The sequence below is a fragment of the Hyperolius riggenbachi genome, chromosome 2, assembly GCF_040937935.1.
Source record: "Hyperolius riggenbachi isolate aHypRig1 chromosome 2, aHypRig1.pri, whole genome shotgun sequence".
Taxonomy (NCBI): Eukaryota; Metazoa; Chordata; class Amphibia; order Anura; family Hyperoliidae; genus Hyperolius; species Hyperolius riggenbachi.
In genome coordinates this window covers 475,371,588-475,389,405 of record NC_090647.1, presented here as the reverse complement: position 1 = coordinate 475,389,405, position 17,818 = coordinate 475,371,588, and the positions used below count along the sequence as shown (strand labels likewise).

The following is a 17,818-nucleotide window of genomic DNA, read 5'->3' as shown; positions in this document are numbered from 1 at the left end:
TAAAAAAAATAAAATAAAATAAAAGTAGCAAACAACATGACAATAGTGACTATGAAGAAAGTGCATGCTGACACTGGAGTTGCTTCACAAAACTTATTTAATGAATGAAAAACTATAAGGAAAGCTGGTACAGAGCTTGTGCAAAAATGGAGCTGATGAGTGGATCAAGGATTCTGGTCCTCCTTCCTGAGCAGTTGCTCCACTTTTGCACCAGATTTTGATAAATCTGACTGCATGAGCCAACCATTGATTCACATATAGCTACAAATACTGCCATTCGATTGCAATGTACAGCAGCCATATGGTGCCCGTTCCTTGGCCGATCAGCAGCTGAACCATAAGGTAAGTGCACTTCCTTCCTCCGATGTCTTTTGTCCGCCTCCGGAGCTTCTTCCTGTCTCTTCACTCCAGGGAAGCTGTAAATCACGTGTCAATCACTAGAGGCCAAATACTAGATGTCTTCTTTAGTGATCATGTGAGGTAGATGCCATGGTGCTCCTAATGTTTGATCTCTCTAGTGAGAACGAGAAAACAGCTCAAACGCGCACTGCTATAATAGATATTGGTTCACTTCCTCTACCAACACATACAAATTCAAAAACTAGAGGAAGTGCTGCACAATAAGTCCAAGTTAGTGAGTCCATATCCTGGATAAAAATTATAAGTCCCTAGGAGTTATGCATTAATGTATATGGAGATTCCAGGCCAGTTTGCATCAGGTAAACATATGTCATATACTTTTCTTGGATAGATACAGCCTCCACCACACCCTTTGTATAGCACTCCCCGTGCTCTAAGACCCACTATCGAGTCAGTCAGCGCCTTGAGATTGTTACTTGGTCGTCCCCTATCTTCCTGGCAAGTTGGTCCTCTCCTGCTTGCTTCACAGTCTCCTCACCACTCCAAAATGCATACAGTGGCTTGCAAAAGTATTCGGCCCCCTTGAAGTTTTCCACATTTTGTCACATTACTGCCACAAACATGAATCAATTTTTTGGGAATTTCACGTGAAAGACCAATACAAAGTGGTGTACACGTGAGAAGTGGAACAAAAATCATACATGATTCTAAACATTTTTTACAAATAAATAACTGCAAAGTGGGGTGTGTGTAATTATTCAGCCCCCTTTGGTCTGAGTGCAGTCTGTTGCCCATAGGCATTGCCTGATGAGTGCTAATGGTTCAATAGAGTGCACCTGTGTGTAATCTAATGTCAGTACAAATACAGCTGCTCTGTGACGGCCTCAGAGGCTGTCTAAGAGAATATTGGGAGCAACACCACCATGAAGTCCAAAGAATACACCAGACAGGTCAGGGATCAAGTTATTGAGAAATTTAAAGCAGGCTTAGGCTACAAAAAAATTTCCAAAGCCTTGATGATCCCACTGAGCACTGTTCAAGCGATCATTCAGAAATGGAAGGAGTCAGGGCCGGATTTCTGGAAAGGCCAGAAAGTCCACGGCCTAGGGCGATAAAATTAGATAAGATAAGAAGGGCGGCATGACTTGGAGAGAGAAGAGGTCATATGTCAAAGTAAATCATCTCCTCTGTTCCCGCAGCGCAGCCATCCAGCGCCCTGCTCTGCACTAATAGCTGAATTCCAGAGTTTCCCAATCCCTGCATCTATCTCTCACTTCCTGATGTGTTAAAACAATCAGGATCAATCATAACGGTCATCTGATAATCCATTCCTTTCTTTGTATGATAGACTTACAGATCAATGTGAGAAATACCAGAGATTTACATTACAAAGCAGATAGAACCAAGTTCCGCTGAGTTTTAATGCAGGCATTCCCAAACATCAGTGAGCTTTGCAGTTTCTTCTCCTCTTTTTACAACTTTGACACTGACCTCAGCAGATGTTAATTTATCTAATTCTAATTTATGACTGTTGTTAAGACTTTTTTTTTCCTAGCTAGCAGTGGTCTCTTCTGTTCCTTAGTTAACTCTTTCCTGACTCATTTTCTGTGCTCCAGCTCCTAAAATCTATGAGACTGCAGGATAAAAATGCTGTTTTCTTCCCTTTCATTGCTAAATTGTCATTTTAAATGACACCTGAGCAGTGGTGCTCATCCAATATTTGGGTATCCGAACTACCCAGATAATCTGAACTTTTTCCACTATCCGAACTTTGAATAGCAACTCGGATATTTTTAAAATCTGAATAGCACTATCCGAGCAAACTCGAATTTCCCATCTGAGAGAGAGAGAGAGGGATTTTAAGTCCCCACATCATTAAAAAACATGATGCTACATGCCTCATTTAACCTGAAAAACGTTTTAAAGGCAATTTAAATAAGCCTTCTTCAGACTTTGTTCCCGTATACTGTCAATATGTTAGAGCACACCACCATATGTACATTCAGCATTCAAAAGAGATGCATAGATTTTTCAGCAAATATAAATAAATGTCATTCAGATGCTTTAAAGTGAAGCTGAACTCTTGCACAGAACAGAAGGAAAACAGAGAACTGTACCCTGTTTGTATTTAGAGAGCCTGTCTAATTCCCCCTCCTCTGTGTCACAAGTTGTAATTTAATCTCTACACTGTGTCACCTGACTGCCAAAACAGCTGAGCTCATTTGAAAGCACAGGATGATAAAAATATGTCTGCTTCCATAAAAGCAGGAAGTAGACACACTGCAGATTTATTGCAGGATTTGTATCAGCTGTAACAAAGAAATGTTTTTATTTAAAGGTTATGTTGTTGCGTATCTTTTAGAGCAGAGAGTAAGTTCTGAGTTCAGGTCCACTCTAATTACAACAGAACAGCCAAAGTGGGTCCTGACAGGATGTTTGCTACTTACCTGTTCTCTGTTTTGGATGGGCTTCTCTCCATCGCACTGCCCTGCCACCTGTTTGTGGCTCTGACTGCAGCCAGTCGCACAGAGGACAAAGAAGCAGCGCATGCTCTGGTCACTCGCGCTCCCTGTCACCTGTCTGTGGCTCCAACTGCAGCCAGTTGCACAGAGGACAAAGAAGCAACGCATGCTCTGGCCACTCGCGCTCCCTGTCACCTGTCTGTGACTCTGACTGCAGCCAGTCGCACAGAGGACAAAGAAGCAGCGCATGCTCTGGCCACTCGTGCTCCCTGTCACCTGTGTGTGGCTCTGACTGCAGCCAGTCGCACAGAGGACAAAGAAGCAGCGCATGCTCTGGCCACCCGCACTCCCTGTAATTTCTCGCTCCTGCCCAGATGTGCACAGCAACCGAGGGCCGGTACAGTGTTATAATAATCTGAACATTTGTATAGTGCTTTTCTCCTGTCGGACTCAAAGCGCTCATATGTATTCTTGACAAGTACCAGTCATACATCAGCGTCATTTCTCAAGTATGCATGTCCTGAACACTATCGGCTGCTGTGCACATTCGGGCAGGAGCGCAAATTACAGGAATTATTTGTTGAATGGGGGGCAGAGCAGCACAACTGAAATGAGTCCATTGAAACCAATGATCGCTAGTCAGTGTTGGACAATTTTTTTTGTAATTTTTTTTCAGGGGGGGGGGGGGGTGCTTGGTGACTGCAGGCCTAGGGCACTGGAAAGTACAAATCCGGCCCTGGGTGCGTGGACCTATGGTGGGGGGTAAAAGGTGCAGCTGGGGTGGGGGGATAAAGTAAGAGGGGACACATTTTAATTTTAAGTGTATAATTTTATACTGGGGCAGATCTGGCTACAGGGCCGGATTTCTGGCAAGGCCATCCTAGGCAGTGGCCTAGGGCGCCAGATTAATCACCCTTGTTAAGGGCGACAGAGGGGCATGCCCACCCCGACGGTACTATTATGCTCCCATATCTAGACCCGGTCCGTCCATGGCTGCTGTTCCGACGTGCTACCCTACACACACTGCCCGTACAGTTTGCAAATAGCAGGTGGATGGATGCGGGCATGCTGGGCGGCCAGGTCTGATGACACATCACACACCACGTGCCAGTGCCGATCCTGGAGGGGCAGTGGGCACTGGTGGCAACAAGCATGCAGCGATCATGGCCAGAAGGAGAAATGAGCCAGCCATCAGGCAAAGTGCACATGATGGTCAGGTCAGCTCACAGAGATCCAATGTGCACCACATGCAGATTTTCTCTCTGCCCTCCTCGTTTACTTCCCGGCTGCTCGTTGGTGTGACGTAATCCATTACCGGGAGATTAAGCTAGTGCCGCTGCCTGGAGAGTGCTGGGGACGGAACTTTCACTCACGTTGGGACAAGTAAGCACACAATGTTTATTGCAGTGAGATAGCTGCAGTTTAGATAAGATGACCTTGCCCCCCACGGTGGAATGCTCTGTCTCGGGTTGCCTGCTATTTTGTGTAATCTCTACTTTCCTGTTACATGTCTCTTTTCCTTTTCCTCTTTTTTTCACTCTCCCTCTTTCCAACTTCACTGTCTGCAGTCTTGTGTTCTAGATTTTTTTCCCATCTCCTCTTCCCTATTTTGAACTCTCTTTTCCTTTCTTATTCTCCATCCTGCGCTCCCTGTCTTCCCTCTCTCCCATCCTGCGCTCCCTGTCTTCCCTCTCTCCCATCCTGCGCTCCCTGTCTTCCCCTCTCCCATCCTGTGTTCCCTGTCTTCCCCCTCTCCCATCCTGCGCTCCCTGTCTTCCCCCTCTCCCATCCTGTGTTCCCTGTCTTCCCCTTCTCCCATCCTGCGCTCCCTGTCTTCCCCCTCTCCCATCCTGCGCTCCCTGTTTTCCCTCTCTCCCATCCTGCCTTCCCGGTCTTCCCCCTCTCCCATCCTGTGTTGCCTGTCTTCCCCCTCTCCCATCCTGTGTTGCCTGTCTTCCCTCTCTCCCATCCTGCGCTCCCTGTCTTCCCCCTCTCCCATCCTGTGTTCCCTGTCTTCCCCCTCTCCCATCCTGCGCTCCCTGTCTTCCCCCTCTCCCATCCTGCGCTCCCTGTTTTCCCTCTCTCCCATCCTGCCTTCCCGGTCTTCCCCCTCTCCCATCCTGTGTTGCCTGTCTTCCCCCTCTCCCATCCTGTGTTGCCTGTCTTCCCTCTCTCCCATCCTGCGCTCCCTGTCTTCCCCCTCTCCCATCCTGTGTTCCCTGTCTTCCCCCTCTCCCATCCTGCGCTCCCTGTCTTCCCCCTCTCCCATCCTGCGCTCCCTGTTTTCCCTCTCTCCCATCCTGCCTTCCCGGTCTTCCCCCTCTCCCATCCTGCCTTCCCGGTCTTCCCCCTCTCCCATCCTGTGTTGCCTGTCTTCCCCCTCTCCCATCCTGTGTTGCCTGTCTTCCCTCTCTCCCATCCTGCGCTCCCTGTCTTCCCCCTCTCCCATCCTGTGTTCCCTGTCTTCCCCCTCTCCCATCCTGCGCTCCCTGTTTTCCCTCTCTCCCATCCTGCCTTCCCGGTCTTCCCCCTCTCCCATCCTGCGTTGCCTGTCTTCCCCCTCTCCCATCCTGTGTTGCCTGTCTTCCCCCTCTCCCATCCTGTGTTCCTGTCTTCCCCCTCTCCCATCCTGTGTTCCCTGTCTTCCCCCTCTCCGATCCTGCAATCTCCCATCCTGTGTTCCCTGTATTCCCCCTCTCCCATCCTGCAATCCCTGTCTTCCCCCTCTCCCATCCTGTGTTCCCTGTCTTCCCCCTCTCCGATCCTGCAATCTCCCATCCTGCAATCCCTGTCTTACCTCTCTCCCATCCTGCAATCCTTGTCTTTCCCTCTCTCCCATCCTGCAATCCCTGTCTTTCCCTCTCTCCCATCCTGCAATCCCTGTCTTTCCCTCTCTCCCATCCTGCAATCTCTGTCCTTCCCTCTCTCCCATCCTGCAATCCCTGTCTTTCCCCCTCTCTCATCCTGCAATCCCTATCTTTCCCTCTCTCCCATCCTGTGCTCCCTGTCTTTCCCTCTCTCATCCTGCAATCCCTGTCTTTCCCTCTCTCATCCTGCAATCCCTGTCTTTCCCTCTCTCTCATCCTGCAATCCCTATCTTTCCCTCTCTCCCATCCTGTGCTCCCTGTCTTTCCCTCTCTCCCATCCTGTGCTCCCTGTCTTTCCCTCTCTCCCTATCCTGTGCTCCCTGTCTTTCCCTCTCTCCCTATCCTGTGCTCCCTGTCTTTCCCTCTCTCCCTATCCTGTGCTCCCTGTCTTTCCCTCTCTCCCTATCCTGTGCTCCCTGTCTTTCTTCTCCCATTCTCCTCCCATTCTTTTACTTTTCCCTTGTCTACCATCTTGTGCTCTCCTTGTTCACTCCCCTGTTCTAGCGGTAAAGTATAGTGTGTGTGTGTGTGGGGGGCACACACACGAGTTAGGGTTTTAAGGGGGGCGCTGTCGTTAATAGTTGGCCTAGGGCAGTAAAAAGTAGATAATGGTGGGGGGGCCCTAATCCTGGGTGCACCCGCTAATCCTGAGGGCGCATCTGGCTATAATGGGGGACCACCATTCCTGGGGACACATTTAATTATAATGAGGGGCAGCAATCCTGGGGATACATCTGTCTGTCTATACTGGGAGGTGCCAAACACAGAGGACACATCGGGCTATTCTGGGGGTGACTGATATCGGGAACACATCTGGCTATACGGGGGGGGGGGGTGGGGGTCTGATACTCGGGACACATTTTGCTATCTATACTGGGGGACATAATACTGGTGACATGTTTTTATCTCCTGTGGCACTTTTTATTTTTAAACTGGAATTGATAAAAACTGAGAAAAAATGCATTTTTTTCATTTTCTTTTTCCCATTAAAATGCATAGAAAACTTTTTTGGTCTAGGGACAAAATACCCACCAATGAAAGTCTAGTTTGTCCTGAAAAAAACGATACCTAGATCATTTAGGTGTCGTGAGTAGGGATAAAGTTATGGCTGATCAAAAAGGGACATAGCTAAAACGTCAAAATTGCTCTGGTCAATAAGGTGAAAACAAGGTCTGGATGTGAAGTGGTTAAGTAGAGCAGCATAATTATTGTACTTTACTCAGCACCTGATATATGGTAGTCACTAAAGTGATCATCTACAAATAATTGTACAAGATATAGGCCTCAATTCACTAAGCTTTATAAAAACACTTTGTCGAACGTTTGATAATTTACCTCATGGGTAAAATCTAATTTTAAATTCACTAAGGTGTTAGATATGATACAACGTTCAATAAATCTATAACACCTTAGTAAATTCAAAATTAGATTTAACCCATGAGGTAAATTATCAAACATTTGATAAAATGTTTGATAAAGCTTAGTGAATTGAGGCCACAGTCATGAAATAGGCAGAGTACAAAAACATCACACCAAAAATGACATCTAGGTGAACAGTGTTTGGGGCTAATTTGTCAAGATAGCTGGACAGAAAACTAGAGAATGAAATGGAGCACATGTCTAGAGCAACTAGTCAGTATTCTTGTCTTAGTAAATAGATAGAACCTGACTGGTTGCTCAGGGCAACTGCTACATTTTTGTTCTAGTTTTACAGGCACTTGGGTTGGTGGAGGAGGGACACATACACTAAGGGGAGACCAACTGGTGAGCCATCAAGTATGCCAGTCAATGTGGAGTTGAACGGTGTTACCGCCGCTCACCCAATTAAGTGCATCTGACCTCCAGCTTTGACCATTTACCTAGATCACGTAAAATTGTAAAACTTAAAATACATTTGTCACTCCAGGCAAGAAAACCTGTGGTGCCCCCCGTGGTCCCCCCCCCCCCCCCCCCCCACATGAAAATAATCATAATGCGGCAATGTTTCACCATAAAATAATCATAATGCGGCAATGTTTCACTATAAAATAATCGTAATGCGGAAATATTTCCCCATAAAATAATCGTAATGCGGCAATCTTTCACCAAAAATAATTGTAATGTGGCAATGTTTCACCAGAAAATAATCGTAATGTGGCAATGTTTCACCAGAAAATAATCGTAATGTGGCAATGTTTCACCAGAAAATAATCGTAATGTGGCAATGTTTCACCAGAAAATAATCGTAATGTGGCAATGTTTCACCAGAAAATAATCATAATGTGGCAATCTTTTACCAGAAAATAATCATAATGTGGCAATCTTCCACCAGAAAAGAATCGTAATGTGGCAATCTTTCACCAGAAAATAATCGTAATGCAGCAATGTTTCACCAGAAAATAATCGTAATGCAGCAATGTTTCACCAGAAAATAATCATAATGCAGCAATGTTTCACCAGAAAATAATCGTAATGCAGCAATGTTTCACCAGAAAATAATCGTAATGCAGCAATGTTTTATCAGAAAATAATCGTAATGTGGGAAGCATTTCACCAGAAAATAAAGTGCACCGTTAATAAAAGCATTTACTCACCCGTAGAAGACTCCTCTCCCGGCGTGCAGCTCCCCAGCCTCCGGCTGTGAAACTCTTGCACTGACAGGCAGAGAGCAGGACTACAGGAATATAGCGCCCGAAGCCCTGTACTGGAGACACAAATACTCTCCAGTGCAGGGCTTCGGACACCATCTTTCCGTAGACCTGCTCTGCCGTCCAGAATACTCCACAGGCTGAGATGAGCTGCGGGGAGTGAATTGGCGCGGTGTCCACTAGACACCGGAAGCCAGTTCACCACGGGGGGTCCAACAATCTGCGGTCCGTGTCCTCCCCCCCCCCCCCCCCCGCGTGGCGCTTTAAGCGACTGCTTGGTTGGCCTGGTGGACTAGGTGCCACTGTATGTTACTGTCACTTAAGGTGATAGCTGATCGTGATCATGTGATAACTGCATCACAATTACGACGAGAGACAGGACGGCTGCAGGGGGCTAGGAAAAGTACCAGGTAAGCGAATCTCTTTTTCCTCAATTGGTTTAGGTACACTTTAAAGTACCAAGGTACTTTGCAAAGCATGCATTTAATATCTCAGCTTTAATTTACTGTGAAAGACCTCTTTGCTCAGGCACTGGACTGGTGCACTCGGCCTCTTTTAGGCAATTGTGAGTGGTGTCAGAAACAAGCATAGATCTCCCTGTAAGCAGTTTCCTACACTGCAAGCTGAAGTATCATGTAGGGCTGGGAGTAGGAAACAAAGAGGAAGAGGGAGACAAGTTGCAGCTATGCACAACTACAGCTGCTGCCCCTGATCTGTGACATATTACATCTTTAAAAATGGTTCCCTTGGTGCTACAGTATTCAGAAAGAATTTCTCTAATCATACAGTTGGAAGCTGATAAAATATTAATACATTCCTATCTAGATTGTCATCGCTTTCTGCTTGGTGTCTGCCAACAGCGATCTAGTGTATCTCACCAAGGGTGCCAACCTGCTGCATAGAAAAGAGAATTGATTAAGCACATATTACAGCTCAGAGAATAGTTCATATACTCAACCAAAGCTGAATATAATTATCCTAATGAGCGTGAGCTCACTGACGCAGGCCTGTAAATGTCTCCAATCAGGATGAAAGGGCTCTTTGTCCTGCTGAGGAGCTGCTTTAGCATTTCTCCGAAAAAGGGAAGGATGACTTCTACGCAGCGCAGAAATAAGCATTAAATATTACACCTAGTGAAAATCTGATATGCAAATATATGCACAGAACACATTTGTATTCTTCAGCACAGTTCTTTGAAGTTCTGCGTTCTTTTCATGTGCGAGTACACAAGCTTTTGTCTTTGATGCTGTAGGTGATGCCTTATGAGAACATTTACCCCCCCCCCCCTTCCTTCTTACCTTTCTAAAGCAGATGGGAGACATATGCTGAGATGTGGTGTCCATGTATGTTATATACTGATCACTGAGCATTGCTGAAGTACCTGTCAATAGCAGTTGTTTTTTAAGGGAACAACGAGAATTGATGCTAATAGAAATGCAAAAATTCAGTCTTTATGCAAAACAGGAAGTTACTAAAGCTGTTAAACCAATAAGGCACATACAAAACCGGGCATAGTAAACTGTTTGACTGTAAATTTGCTTACAAACATTAGACCAAATTTTGTACATACAAAACATAGCAATGGTGATGAATTATGTTAATTGGTGGGAAACACAGTAAAGCTGGTGTGGCCATCAGTTAGATCCCTCTCAGATCATTATCTGATCAGAGGGGTCGTGCAAAGTGTATACCATCAACGTTTTAAGATGAGAAAGAGGGACACTTAAAAAACAACTGAAGTGAGAGGGATAAGGAGGCTGCCATATTTATTGTCTTTTAAACAATACCTGCTGCCTGGCAGCCCCGCTGATCCTATGCCTCTAATACTTTTAGCCAGGGCAATATACACTGTACAGCGCTGCGTAATATGTCGGCGCTATATAAATACTAAATAATAATAATAAATAATAATAGCCATAGACCCTGAAAAAGCATGCAGCAGATCAGGGGTTTCTGACATTTTTATCAGGTCTGAAAAGATCAGCTGCATGCTTGTTTCTGGTGTGTGATTCAGACACTACTGCATTCAAATGGATCAGTAGGGCTGCCAGGTAACTGGTATTGATTAAAAGGAAATAAATATGGCAGCCTCCATATCCCTCTCACTACAGTTGTCCTTTAAGCCAAACCCCTAGTCACTCCCCTGCCACACCCCTAGTCAAGCATATCATAAATATTTAATTAGAAAATATGTTGTTTTATAATTGAAAGTACACTGGTCTTTTCTATTCCTTCATTAACATTTGAAAATGAATACGAGACATATCAATGTAAAGAATGGGGATAAAGTTTGGAGTCAATTTGACACATTTTTGCAGTAGAAAAATACATGTATTAGGCCCCGTTCACACTTGCGGTTTTGTCAAAACCGCACCGGATGTCCGGACCGCACCGTATCCGGACCGGACCTGATCCGTACGGTTCCTATCCGGATCCGGTCCGGATCCGGTCCGTTTGCATCCGGTTTCCGTGCGGTGTGAACACGGTTGCGGTCCGGATCCGGTTTCTTAAGGAGATAACAACCTGTTATTACCTGGGGTCTGGGAGGTCAGCAGAAGGGTCTGGGGTCATTGTTGGAGACAGGTGGACGTGTGGAGACCATCCGTGGATACAGAGACTGCAGTTGGGACCATGGATCCAGGCATTTTTTACTCGTATACCTGGGAATTCTCTGTTGTTCGCCTCCTCGTTATCAGACTAATCAGACATGTTGCTGCCTAGAGCTCCAGCATGAAATCGCTGCTGCCCCACCTGAACGCTGGGCCCATGTGGTCCCCATCCAAAATGCATAGGAAGTGGGGTAGAACGTCCGGTTTTTGTAGCCAGTGTGTTGTGCGCTCTCCGGTTCTCATTGGTTTCCATTGGCCGGATGGTGCAGTCCGGCTCCGCCCCGGATACGGCTGCCGGAGGAGCCGGACCAAAAAATAGCGCATGTTGGAACGGACGCCGGAGTCCGGATCCGGTCCGGATCCGGTCCGGCTCCGGTCCGGCAGAACGGACGCATGTGAACGGACGCATAGGCTTTCATTGCTATTGCCGTGCGTCCGTTCCGTCCGTTCTGCAAGCGGTCCGGCTCCGGCACGGCGATTCCGGACGGCCACCGCTAATGTGAACCGGGCCTTACATAGATCTGTACATAAGTTCTAAAGAGGAACAAATGAGGGTGGAAGAGGGACGGGGATTGGGTTCCCAAAGAGGGACTATCTCTCCAAAAGAGGGACAGTTGGGAGCTACAGAGGTTGGACAAAATAATGGAAACACCTTGAAAATCAACAAAATATTTTTTAATATGGTGTAGGTCCACCTTTTGCGGCAATTACAGCCTCAATTCCCCGAGGTATTGATTCATTTATTTTGTGAATTGTTTTCAAAGGAATTTTAGCCCATTCTTCAGTTAAAGCACTCTCTAGTTCTTTTAGAGATGATGGCAGCGGAAATCGACTTCTTACTTGAATCTCTAAAAACAACCATAAATGCTCAATAATGTTGAGGTCTGGGATTGTGGTGGCTAGATGAGATGCTCAACTTCATTAAAATGTTCCTCGTGCCATTCTTTAACAATTTTAGCTGTATGGATTGGGGCATTATCATCTTGAAAGATGGCATTCCCCCCAGGAAACAGTTCTTGAACCATAGGATGAACTTGGTCGCCCAAAATTCCTAAATAGTCTCGGCTGTTAATTCTTCCATGAAGGGAAATCATTGGCCCGGCGGATTTCCAATAGCACCCTAGATCATCACAGAACCCCTGCCATGTTTTATGGTTGGGAGAAGGCAGTCTGGATGAAATGCTTCTTTCGGCTGTCTCCAAACGTACACTCGGCCGGAGGTCGGAAATAAGGTAAACAATGATTCGTCAGAGAAAATCACATTTTTCCACTGCTCGAGGGACCAATTCTGGTGGTTTCTACACCACTCTAAACGCTTTGAAACATTTGTCTTTAAGAGCAGAGGTTTTCTAATTGCAGTTCTTCTGTGGAATCCAGATTTGTGCAGCTCCCCGCAAACAAGTTCTGTAGGTGTTCATCCAGCTTTGCCGTGATTTAGGAGCCGTGGTCTTGCAAGCTTTTCTAACAATTCGATTTAGAGTCCGACGGTCTCTCTCAGTCAACTTCAACTTTTGGCCACAACTGTGCTTTGCTGAGGACGTTTTTCCTTCTCTTTCAAAGGCAGTCATTACTTTTCAGACAGTAGCTCTTGAAATGCCAAGCATTCAAGCAGTTTCTGCAGTAGCGCCTGCCATACGAGCGCCAACAATTGGCCTCTTTGAAAGTCTTAGAGATGTGCTATTTTTATAAATTATAACCAACTTTGGTTTAAATATCTGTAAAAAAACAATTATTTTAATTAAACATATCAAATAACAAAAATAATAAACAAAAAAAAATTCACATATGTCATTTGATTGCTTAAAAATACAAAAACAAGAGAAAGCACTACACAATTAGTCCAACATTAGTGAGTCCTTATTCTGTATAAAAAGTATAAGTCCTTAAGAGTCAAGCATTAACCCCCTTGGCGGTAATCCCGAGCTGAGCTCGGGGTATGCCGCCGGAGGTCGCCGCTCAGGCCCTGCTGGGCCGATTTTTAATCTGAAAAAAGCAGCACACGCAGCCGGCACTTTGCCAGCCGCGTGTGCTGCCCGATCGCCGCCGCTCCGCGGCGATCCGCCGCGTGCAGCGGCGAAAGAGGGTCCCCCCAGCCGCCCGAGCCCAGTGCAGCCGGAACAAACAGTTCCGGCCGGCGCTAGGGGCTGGATCGGGCGGCTCTGACGTCAGGACGTCGACTGACGTCCATGACGTCACTCCGCTCGTCGCCATGGCGACGAGGAAAGCAAAACAAGATAGGCCGCTCATTGCGGCCTATCTTGTTACTTTCGATTGCCGGAGGCGATCGAAAGTACGCTTCCGGAGCGCCCTCTAGTGGGCTTTCATGCAGCCAACTTTCAGTTGGCTGCATGAAATAGTTTTTTTTTAATTTAAAAAAAACCCTCCCGCAGCCTCCCTGGCGATTTTAATAGAACGCCAGGGAGGTTAATGTCTTCCTCGGTATTGGCTGGCTACTTACAGTGGCTTGCAAAAGTATTCGGCCCCCTTGAAGTTTTCCACATTTTGTCACATTACAGCCACAAACATGACTCAATTTGATTGGAATTCCACGTGAAAGACAAATACAAAGTGGTGTACATGTGAGAAGTGGAATGAAAATCATACATCATTCCAAACATTTTTTACAAATCAATAAGTGCAAAGTGGGGTGTGCGTAATTATTCAGCCCCCTGAGTCAATACTTTGTAGAACCACCTTTTGCTGCAATTACAGCTGCCAGTCTTTTAGGGGGTGTCTCTACCAGCTTTGCACATCTAGAGACTGAAATCCTTGCCCATTCTTCTTTGCAAAACAACTCCAGCTCAGTCATATTAGATGGACAGCGTTTGTGAACAGCAGTTTTCAGATCTTGCCACAGATTATCGATTGGATTTAGATCTGGACTTTGACTGGGACATTCTAACACATGGATATGTTTTGTTTTAAACCATTCCATTGTTGCCCTGGCTTTATGTTTAGGGTCGTTGTCCTGCTGGAAGGTGAACCTCTGCCCCAGTCTCAAGTCTTTTGCAGAGCCCAAGAGGTTTTCTTCCAAGATTGCCCTGGATTTGGCTCCATCCATCTTCCCATCAACTCTGACCAGCTTCCCTGTCCCTGCTGAAGAGATGCACCCCCGAGCATGATGCTGCCACCACCATATTTGACAATGGGGATGGTGTGTTCAGAGTGATGTGCAGTGTTCGTTTTCTGCTACACATAGCATTTTACATTTTGGCCAAAAAATTCAATTTTGGTCTCATCTGACCAGAGCACCATCTTCCACATGTTTGCTATGTCCCCCACATGGCTTATGGCAAACTGCAAACGGGACTTCTTATGCTTTTCTGTTAATAATGGCTTTCTTCTTGCTACTCTTCCATAAAGGCCAACTTTGTGCAATGCACGACTAATAGTTGTCCTATAGACAGATTCCCCCACCTGAGCTGTAGATCTCTGCAGCTCATCCAGAGTCACCATGGGCCTCTTGACTGCATTTCTGATCAGCGCTCTCCTCGTTCGGCCTGTGAGTTTAGGTGGACGGCCTTGTCTTGGTAGGTTTAGAGTTGTGCCAGATCTGCCCCAGTATAAAATTATACACTTAAAATTAAAATGTGTCCCCTCTTACTTTATCCCCCCACCCCAGCTGCACCTTTTACCCCCCACCATAGGTCCACGCACCCCTATAAGGGCCAGCCAGACGCCCCACCCAGGCAGCCCCCTCGATAGCCAGATCTGTTACAAAAAAGGATCAGAAAGCAGCCTGACTCACCTTATCTCGTTCCTGCGATCAGCCTGCTGCCCGAGCCTCCGATCCCCGCTTTGCACGCAGCCCTGTGATGCCGGCTACCGGGTCCTGGCTTGATGACGTCATCAAGCCGGGACCCAGCTATTCAGCATCACAGGGCCGCGTGCAGAGCGGGGATCGGAGGCTCAGGCTGCAGGCTGATCGCTGGAATGAGAAAAGGTGAGTCAGGCTGCTTTCTGATCCTTTTTTTTTACAGATCTGGCCACCGAGCGGAAAGTGAAAGGATCGCCGCTGTTTGCTACAGCTGTGATCGCTTATCCGCGGGGGGGGGGGGGGGAGAGGGGGTTGTTTCACTGATTGGCTACAAGGGTACATTTTCCCTATCAGCTGTTAGTGCTGGGAGGTGCGCTCTGAAGTGCACCTGTTCCTGCGCAACAGGGCTGCACTGCAAGCAGGTCAGTATATCTGCGTGGCTGTGGCTTGGAGGGTGTCACAGCTGACGTAGATATACTGTAGCAAAGGACAAAGTGGTTAATTAACAGGAGGCACATTATAAACAAGTAATGAAAAATATGAAGACTCGAGACAGGCCATAATTCTTGGGGAGAATCTACTAGCTAGTGTGTGCAGTATTCACGAATGACTGCAATGACACATCATGGACACCGGAGAATTCAGGTAATCACAAACATGAGATTATTTCAGGTTAGATCTCACCTGGAACCTGTTGCACACAACAGATGAAACTCAGCTAAGGCGGCCGTCGGCTGATAATGATTGCCTCTGCTGAGAGTCTAGTGTGACACCTCAGCCGGTGATTAGGCGTATCAAGAGCATGTCACTCTATCCGCCCTCTCCCCCCTTGCCTGCATAGCAATAGAACGAGTTGTTAGCCTACAGACTAGCGATGCATCTGTAGCGCCTTGGCCCTGCAATATCAATCAAGGGATTGGGTCCAGATCTCCTTCAGGTGACATGCTTACTTGTGTACCAGGCTTTTTTGAGTACCCTGGCGGGCTCTACTGACAAAGTGATCAGGAGAGCCGGTGGTGTTTCTGTCAGTATGAAGACTATCATTTTTGCAGGGAAAATTGCAGACCCTTGTAGACCCTTATACAAATAAAAATTACCTGCGTCTCCAGTAATTACTGGAGGCGCAGGTAATTTTTATTTGTATATTTTCCTGAAGTGGGGATGAGAGTTTAACCCCTTTTTTACCTTTGCAGCCCAAGTGAATTAACTAATTATTTCTAGCGCCACAATCAGAAGTTTTTTTTACGTATTTCCTTGTAGACCCTTGCTGGAGCTAAACAGAATATGATGGTGTCATTATATAATTTCTTCCATAATCCTTCTTAAAAAGCATAGTCAGTCAGATGGTAGACAACGTAAAGGATAACTGTCCTCACACATACATGTATATTTTTCATTCTCTCTTCCAAAGAGCTCCAAAAAACTAAATTGGACCCTCTACTGCCTACGTAGAGAACCAAGGCGGCAAAGCTTCTACTGGTCACCTGCAGGAATTCTGCTAGACAGGAGGACATCAAGCATCATAGCAATAGAGTGTCATTGTCCCATCCACTACCATTACCATCTGCTTACTGTATGTCCAACTTCTTTAGCCAGAATAAAGATGACATCACTGCTGCCGATGTGGACTTCTGGGAAACTGGGCTGCAGTGGCCAGATTTCTATATTCTGACATCCTTGATCAATATTTCAGTTTTGTTTTGTTTTTGTTGTTGTTGCATTTCAGGGGAGTAAAACAACAGAAACAAGCAAGAAAATGAAAACTTAATGTATGTGCATAGGTACTGTCACGGTTTAAAGTGGATCTAATTGGTGGTATGGGATAAATAAGAATGGGATCTTGAACTCTCTGTTTGATTATTTACCATTTTAAAATGTGGGAGTAGGAGTAAGACTAGGTCACTCATTTTCACTGTTTTTGCAACTATTCTTTGTTTTTCGTGTTGTTCTGTAACAAACTGCTGCTGGTTAAAAGCTCAATGTTTATCAGCTACTGATTATTTCTGTAAGGCTTTTTTAAGCCAATTTTGGTGTCTTTATTGTAAAATCCTGAAGTTATACCTTTTGTTAACCACCCTGGCGTTCTGATTAAATCGCCAGGGTGGCTGCGGGAGGGTTTTTTTTAAATAAAAAAAAAACTATTTCATGCAGCCAACTGAAAGTTGGCTGCATGAAAGCCCACTAGAGGGCGCTCCGGAGGCGATCTTCCGATCGCCTCCGGCGCCCAGAATAAACAAGGAAGGCCGCAAGGAGCGGCCTTCCTTGTTTTGCTTATATCGTCGCCATAGCGACGAGCGGAGTGACGTCATCGACGTCAGCCGACGTCCTGACGTCAGCCGCCTCCGATCCAGCCCTTAGCGCTGGCCGGAACTTTTTGTTCCGGCTACGCTGGGCTCAGGCGGCTGGGGGGACCCTCTTTCGCCGCTGCTCGCGGCGAATTGCCGCAGAGCGGCGGCGATCAGGCAGCACACGCGGCTGGCAAAGTGCCGGCTGCGTGTGCTGCTTTTTATTTCATTAAAATCGGCCCAGCAGGGCCTGAGCGGCAGCCGCTGGCGGTGTTGGACGAGCTGAGCTCGTCCAGACCGCTCAGCTGGTTAATAAAGGCTGTTTAAAAAAAAAAAAAGTGGATCTAAGATCCATATCTAGTGCATCTGGAATTTCATTCTTCTTCCACCTCCACTTACTAGAAGGTTAAAATTCTTCCCATTAATAAACCGATTTAGCAGACAGCCACTGCTCCAAGGAAGCCCTGACCATCAGATCGCATCACTAAAGAGTAGGCCCTGATAGGATAACATCTACAAATGTGGTGAATCCAGTCGCCGACTCAAGTAATCTCCTACAGTAAAAGCATACAGAGGCAGGAATTACACAGTATGAATTTAGAAGTGCAAGCCACAGAGCAGGATTATCCACAAGTAAGGCCCCGTTCACACTTGCGGTTTTGTGAAAACCGCACCGGATGTCCGGACCGCACCGGATCCGGACCGGACCTGATCCGTACGGTTCTGGTCCGGATCCGGTCCGGATCCGTTCCGTTTGCATCCGTTTTCTGTGCGGTGTGAACACGGTTGCGGTCCGGATCCGGTTTCTTAAAGAGATAACAACCTGTATAAATACCTGGGGTTCTGGGAGG

The 17,818-nt window shown here is 46.5% G+C and overlaps 1 protein-coding gene across 2 annotated transcripts in view; it reads right to left on the bottom strand.

Annotated features, from left to right (window-relative positions):
• The window catches only part of LYRM9 (LYR motif containing 9), a 251,078-nt gene that overhangs the window by 88,717 nt on the left and 144,543 nt on the right, over positions 1-17,818 (bottom strand). The window lies entirely within an intron of this gene.